Source organism: Spinacia oleracea, chromosome 5 (genome assembly GCF_020520425.1).
Source record: "Spinacia oleracea cultivar Varoflay chromosome 5, BTI_SOV_V1, whole genome shotgun sequence".
In the NCBI taxonomy this organism is placed as follows: domain Eukaryota; kingdom Viridiplantae; phylum Streptophyta; class Magnoliopsida; order Caryophyllales; family Amaranthaceae; genus Spinacia; species Spinacia oleracea.
The window spans coordinates 86,073,705-86,080,389 of record NC_079491.1 but is presented as its reverse complement, the minus strand read 5'-3'; the positions used below and the strand labels follow the sequence as shown (position 1 = coordinate 86,080,389).

The 6,685-nt window shown below is 36.6% G+C and overlaps 1 long non-coding RNA gene across 2 annotated transcripts; it reads left to right on the top strand.

Annotated features, from left to right (window-relative positions):
* The first annotated feature begins 508 nt into the window (after positions 1-508).
* Positions 509-4,667, top strand: LOC110780183 (uncharacterized). Of its 2 annotated transcripts, none has more exons than XR_002531377.2 (2): positions 509-2,229; positions 4,390-4,667. It is a non-coding gene; the product is annotated as an uncharacterized lncRNA (long non-coding RNA). The 2 variants fall into 2 exon arrangements; XR_002531378.2 differs by having other exon boundaries at positions 2,480-4,667.
* The last annotated feature ends 2,018 nt before the right edge of the window (positions 4,668-6,685 follow it).

Below are 6,685 nucleotides of genomic sequence, written 5' to 3'. Positions count from 1 at the left end.
GGAGACGGTTATGTACGTTAACCGTTCTATATTCCTTCTTCATTTTCTTATTTTAGGAAGGGAATAGAGGACGCTTATCTCTTATCACTGTACTTTATGACTAGGTATATAAAACGCTTCTTTTACCCGTTTTATAAACTTTATAGCGCGTTGAGTTGGAGAACGCCTCTAAGGCGTCCTATAAAGTGTATTTCAACAGTACTCTATGCCCTTTTTTGTAGTAGTAAATTTATATCAATAACGATTTGGCAGCGTGTTTATTGTTCAATTGTTTGAAAAGATGGATCTTAGGAATAAAAAATCCAACACCTGAATAGCTTAGGACCAGGGGCGGACCTACTATGACCCCATGGGGTTCATAGGGACCCCCATTATTTCAAAAAAAAATTAGTAAGTATATGTAATTTGAAATTTTTTTAAAAAAAAGAATTGTATTTGTGGTCCCCCCATGTTAAAAACAAGTACCAACAATGATATGGGAAAGTGGAAAAAGAAGGAAAACATTTCCCAATTCCCAAAGTCAGTAATCACGTGAATAGCTTCCAACAATTGTACTTCCCAAAATTATTTTTTTATTGAATTAAAAAAACAAAAATTCATTTCTAACGCCTCTTTCTTGCTCTTATGGGATTTTAATTTACCTAATGTTTCTCTTCAATCTCCTCTAATTCACAAATATTGGGTTTTCAACTTTGGTATCAAATCATCAATAACTCTTAATCTTTTATTCTTCTGCTGGGTCGCTGGCTTCTGGCCTACTGTTGTGCTCTACTGCTCTGTCCGTCTGTCGTCACTCGTCCGCGTTCTTCCTGCCACCACCCGGCGCCCACCGGGGTCGCCGGCGTCTTCAAAGCTGGTCTAGTGGTCTCATATTCTCATGGTGTCCTCTTAATTTTTCAAAATTTCAATTTTTCAATTTATATTGTTCAATTTTAATTAGGTTCTTCTATTTTGTAAATTAGATTTTGGGTGATTTCTATCATAGAATTGAATTAATTTTAGTGTTTGGATTATTGAGTGGTTGAATTTAATTAATTACTTGATTATTTGATTTGATTTGTAATATTAATTCTAAGTTTATACTTGAATTTGAATATTTAATTTTCCCTTTCCCCACCTAGACGATTACATATTTAGTTGTCTAAACTCTAGACATCTTGAATAGCTGAATTGAATTTAGTTTTAGTTTTGGGTTATGATTATGAGTATTTGAGTGATTGAATTTAATTTGTAATTTGTGTACTTTATTTGGGGAAGAATATTATATGTTTCTTGTTCAAGTTTGTATTCTCATGAATTATGATTTAATTGTTCAAGTTTCTTAGCTGCCCCAGTCCCTGCTACTCTGCTAGGCTGGTATATTAGTATGCTAGATTGGGATTCTCTCCGTTCCAAGTTGTTAAATATTAGCAGTTTAGTATGGGTGATCAAGTATCGAAATATTGTTTGGTCACTTTTATAGAACGATATATTTTTATCCAAGTTAGTGATGATGCTATTATGAAGCGGTTTCAAAGAATGCAAGATCGTCGAGGGAAAATGTAATTTTCTACTTTTTTAAATATATTTTCGTTAGTTTTATTGTATCTTATGAACGAATTTATTATTTTATGTTTTGAAATTTGTAGGTGACTTTTATTTTTATTTTGCAATGAAGTTGCATTAAATTTGGAACCCCCATTTTATAATTCCTGGGTCCGCCCCTGCTTAGGACCCGTTTGATATCACTGCGAAAAGTCAAAAACCTTAATGTGAGTTTTGATATATGTATCTTCACCCAAATTCCTTTTGTTGACATTTATTTTGCCGTTGTTTTGGCTTTATTTTATGTAGACATATATTGCAGTTTTCTACCATGATGCTTTGCTACATTGCAATATTATGACACTTCACAAAGTTTTGATCCACCGTCGGATAGAGGTTCACATATAAGTATATTGAACATGAATGACTAAATTCTACTGAAATTGTGATGGGGTAACGTGTTGATATCTACTTGTACCTAGAGCCACAACACAATATATGATTATTGAAATATGCATATGAATAAGCCGGATGGGCGTACGTATTCCATATCCATTTTTATATCAACCTATTGGCCTTCGTTTATTAGTTCGGATTTTGGCTAATCTCTTTTTGTATGTCAACAGAGTATTTGCTGACTTATGTGGACGAGTTCATTGACGAACTTCATTCATGCCACATTGCCATGCCTCGTATTAAGAAAAGGTGACTTTCTTTTCTTAATTGTATAATCATGTTGATGATTGATTGATACCAGTTGTGTACATGTGAGGTTTCTTCCATTCTTTTGCTTTTGAAGTGCATTAGGTTTGTTTGGGACCTTTTATACAAGCACCACTTTCTCTAAAGTCCTAAAAATAAATCTTTAGCTTTGAGTTCTCATGTGGTTTCTCATGTTTTGTGATTTTATTTCTCTTAGCCTCACATCAACAAACTTGTGTTTGTTTCTGAACAGGTGCTGGAGTCATATTTGATGTGTACAGTATGCAGTGTCAGTCTTTATAATCTATAGGTAGTTAGTTAACAAAATGGTGTGGTTTACCTTAGATACAATTATAATTTTTTGAACTGTTCGGTGAGCTTGATTATCCTTTTTCATTTGCACCCTCTGCGCATTTAAATGGAAGTAATACAAGTTAGTGTTCCCATTGTACACCTTTTTATTTGTTAATGCATTTCCCTCCTATCAAGACTCAAGAAGAAGCACAATAAGCGTTCATCCTTTGGGAAGGTAAGGGTGAATTCAATAGTACATAAAGAGTATCTGAAATACGCTACGCCGGCATGCATCATATCGGAGGTGAACTTGAATATAGATTGGTAATATTTTTCCCATCATGATGTTGTTTATATATGAAAACACTACTTGAGAATGTGAGGGATATGTCTCATGCTAATTTCCTTGGTAATGTTTTTCCTCCCTCTATTATTTCTTTTCTTCATGAACTTCCATTACCATTCATTATTACCTTAGACATGATATAAATTGGTTAAGAGCATTAATTTTTATGGAAATTGGCATGGGATATCTTATCGCTTGATTGAAATCCTTGCATGGATCCATGATTGCGAATTGATTAACTATAATCAAAATGTCCTCTCTTTTCTCTTTTCTAAGTATCTCATGACTTATTATAATCATTTTTCCTCTCTTTTCAACTTTTTTGCAAAACGATGACCCAACTTGGTTTTACTTGGATATTAACCTATTCCAAGAGATCAGAACTGAAGATGGTTAACACTTCGCGATTTTTTGTTGAGAATTTACATGTGATTAATATTTTTTATTTATTGATTAAAAAGGTAGCCTTGTCTAAACTTAATCAAAGGTTTAGTATGGAGTTAGGCTTAGGCTTCAGCTTATTGACAGACATGCCAAACAAAAATTAATGATTTAATTAGTATGGAGATATAAATAGGATATTAAAGGGAAATTGTTTTTTTCTTTTTTAAGTTTTGGAAGCTGTAGTGATTAATTAATAGAAAATATTAATTGTATTGGATTTTCTAAGGTATAAATCTAAAACGAGTGAACATGTATTAATGTAATTTTAGCTGGTTGTTAATAGTTAGATTATTGGGAATTCAATACAATAGGTATTTTTTTCTTTTTCATTATTTTATGTGGTTCTCTTCTCAATTTTTATACATTCAATTCCTTGCTTTTATTTGGGGTCTTGTTATTTCCTTCGTCTTGCTGTACTCGGTGACATTTTTTGGGTTCTGTTTTTTTCCTTTCTCATTTCAAAGGAAAATATCAAGTGGATGTCATAGTAAGGCACTAAGATTCTGGTTATGACTTGTGATTTTAACTTTTTTGAAATTTATTGCTTTTGGAACTAAATCCAACATCAGGTACAATGTTCCATAAAGAGTATTGACATCATAGAAATATTACCGAGCATGCTGTCAGGGTTTGTAGATAAGGAATAATGGAGGAGCTAGCAACTTTTGTTTGTTAAGATAAAGAAATTGAGGTGGGTGATAAAAGGTTTGAGATTTTGTGGAAGAATGGGAAAAGAAGATAGAATAGAGAAGATGGTTTAGCGTCATAGGAGGGAGATTAAAAAAAGGGGTGGGGAACTTGAAGGAGGAGAGGGCGAACTGGAGAAAGAGGCGCATGAGAATTGAGGATGAAATTACAGGGTTTTTTTGTGTGAATGTTGTTTGTTATTGAGTTAGTTACAGTGTGGTTTAATTACTCTTATGGCATGTGCAATTGAAAATATACTCATTGGTCTTTGTAGTACCATTATGTGAGTATGTATCATATACGGAGTATATCTTTCTGAACCTACACAGTTGAGATAAAGTCATACTATATCAACCTTTCTTACTAACTCGGTAACTCCATATGATTTTCAGGGTATTGTCCTTCATTTTAAGAGTTCATGGTTGATCATTTGCAAGATTCTTGAAGGAACATCGCCAGTATTTGGTGTTCATGAATCCTTATTTACTGTTGTTAAAGAGAAAAGAATAGAACTCCCTCCCCCGTGTATATATATTTATATATTTATCTATTTTACCAAAAGTCTTCTCGGTACTCTGTTTTCTTTTGTTTGTTGTGTATACATTTTGTCTATCTCGACTATTTAAGGAGTGTACAATCAAAGTTAAATATCTTTGAGCGAACTACAAACTCTGTTGAAAGTGTAGAACTTCTGAAATAAAACAACTGTTTCGGTATAAATATAGGGGATCCTTGACTAATGAGTCGTCCGGTACAGATGACGAGAGGTCTTCAAGAGTCTTCTTCCTTGACCGGAGTTAGACGGAGGTTCTAGGCTCAAGTTCCAGAATTAGGTTTGAGGTTTATTGATTGCGTGCCTTTCTGTTGTATATCCGGGCCGTATATATATGAATATACGGAAGAAACCCTAATTTGATTCCTTGGTCAACACGAACTCTTTGTCCAACCAATTTCTGTTAGGTTTAGGGGTCCATTCAGTCGGTGGAATTCCATTAGAAGACCTTAATGATTGTGGGCTGACCGACCCTTACGGGTCGTCCCTCGTGGGCCATCCCTAATATTCGTATTTTACTCCCGTTAATGTCCATCTGGGCCTATTGCGTATGGCCCATGTATCGACGTGTCGTGAGCCGTTTGTATTCCCAAACAACTTGCCCCTCAGTCCCATATAATTTTGCAATTGCAAAATTTTATGGGCTAAGTGCGATAATAAATATTCTTCCGTTTTCATACTTCGTATGTAAGGTTGCTTTCGTACCTTCTGCTAGTACAAATATTTGATCATATAAGCCAAAGAAACTCGTGAAATTTGAACGGTAATGCACTTTGATAGCATTTTCTTGGTTTGGCTTTAAATGACAAGTCAAATAGCATTTATTGCTTTCTCCATATAGTGATTCCATATTTCTGAAAAGCAAAAGATCGATCTGACTCTTCATCCCTTCCTTTTCTCCCTTTCTTTGTCTTTTTATTATATATTTTTTATTTTCACCGTATGTAGCTTCAAATGAGTCTCGACCAGGTGAGGGCCGACCGGGTGGTTGGCCGACCGGGTCAGCATGGCTGGCCTACTACCGCCGATCATTCACGGGCAACACTCCTGGTGGCCGGCCGACTGTGGGCGTGATGGCCGGCAGGCTTGGCGTGGCTGGAGGACAGTTGGTTGGGCTCGAAGATCGGTAGGTCGGCTGGTCGGGTATCGCGGCCGGCCGGCTGGGTGTGGTGGCCGGCTTTGGCTGCGATTTCCTTCATCAATTCCAATACGAACGTTTGTATAAACTCACTGACAAGTTTACTTTTCCTTCCACCAATTTTCCTTCTTTTTCATTTCTTTTTTTTCTTTGTTTTTTCCTTTTGATTTTCTTTAAATTATTCAAAGCACCTTGTCAGAAAAGTAGTGTGGGAAAAATTTCTGGTTACCTTCATCACGATCTGTACAACGTAGAATAATTGAGAATGGTGACCGGCTGAATAATTGAGAATGGTGGTCGGATGACCAAGACCGGTTGGCTTCTGCCGTCGGCGATGGCTACTGTTCTAGACGGCCGGCTGACGATGTCAGTGGTAGTCAGATGGTCATGGCCGACCTTCTATCGTCAACGAGGTGGCCAGCCGGTCTCGGACGACTGGTTGTTTCCTTCGGCGGTAGCCAGATGGCTGGTCCTGACCGCCTGGTAGCCTTCGACGGTGGTCGGCTGACTAGCTTCCATTCACACTTTTTTTTTTTGAGTCAAAAAAGCTAGCGTCTTTAATTTTGACTGGTGACACAAAACTGAACCGACATTTATAAGCACCTAGTCGGTTAAATGTGGGCTTTGGATGGCTCTATCGAGGCCGGAAAATAGCAGTCAATGTAGGGTGGTCGGCTAAATGTGGCCCAACTGCTGGTGCTAACGAGGATGGAGAATAGTGGGGGGTGTAGTCACCTAGCTTGTTGTCCTCAAATCTGAGTTGGTCGGCTAGTTTTCCGCCTTATGGTTCGGATAGCTTAAATCGGTTGGCATGCATTGTCGGTTAGAGGATCCGTACCAGGAAGCTACCTTGATCGGATGGATTGAATCAGCTGGCCTTTAAAGTTATCTCTTTTGAAGTTAAATTGAGTACTTGAAATCTTGAACAAGTGAACTCTTGCCTTAAGCTTGTCTGAGCATTTAATTTCTATTAACTTCCATTATAGGAACCTGAATG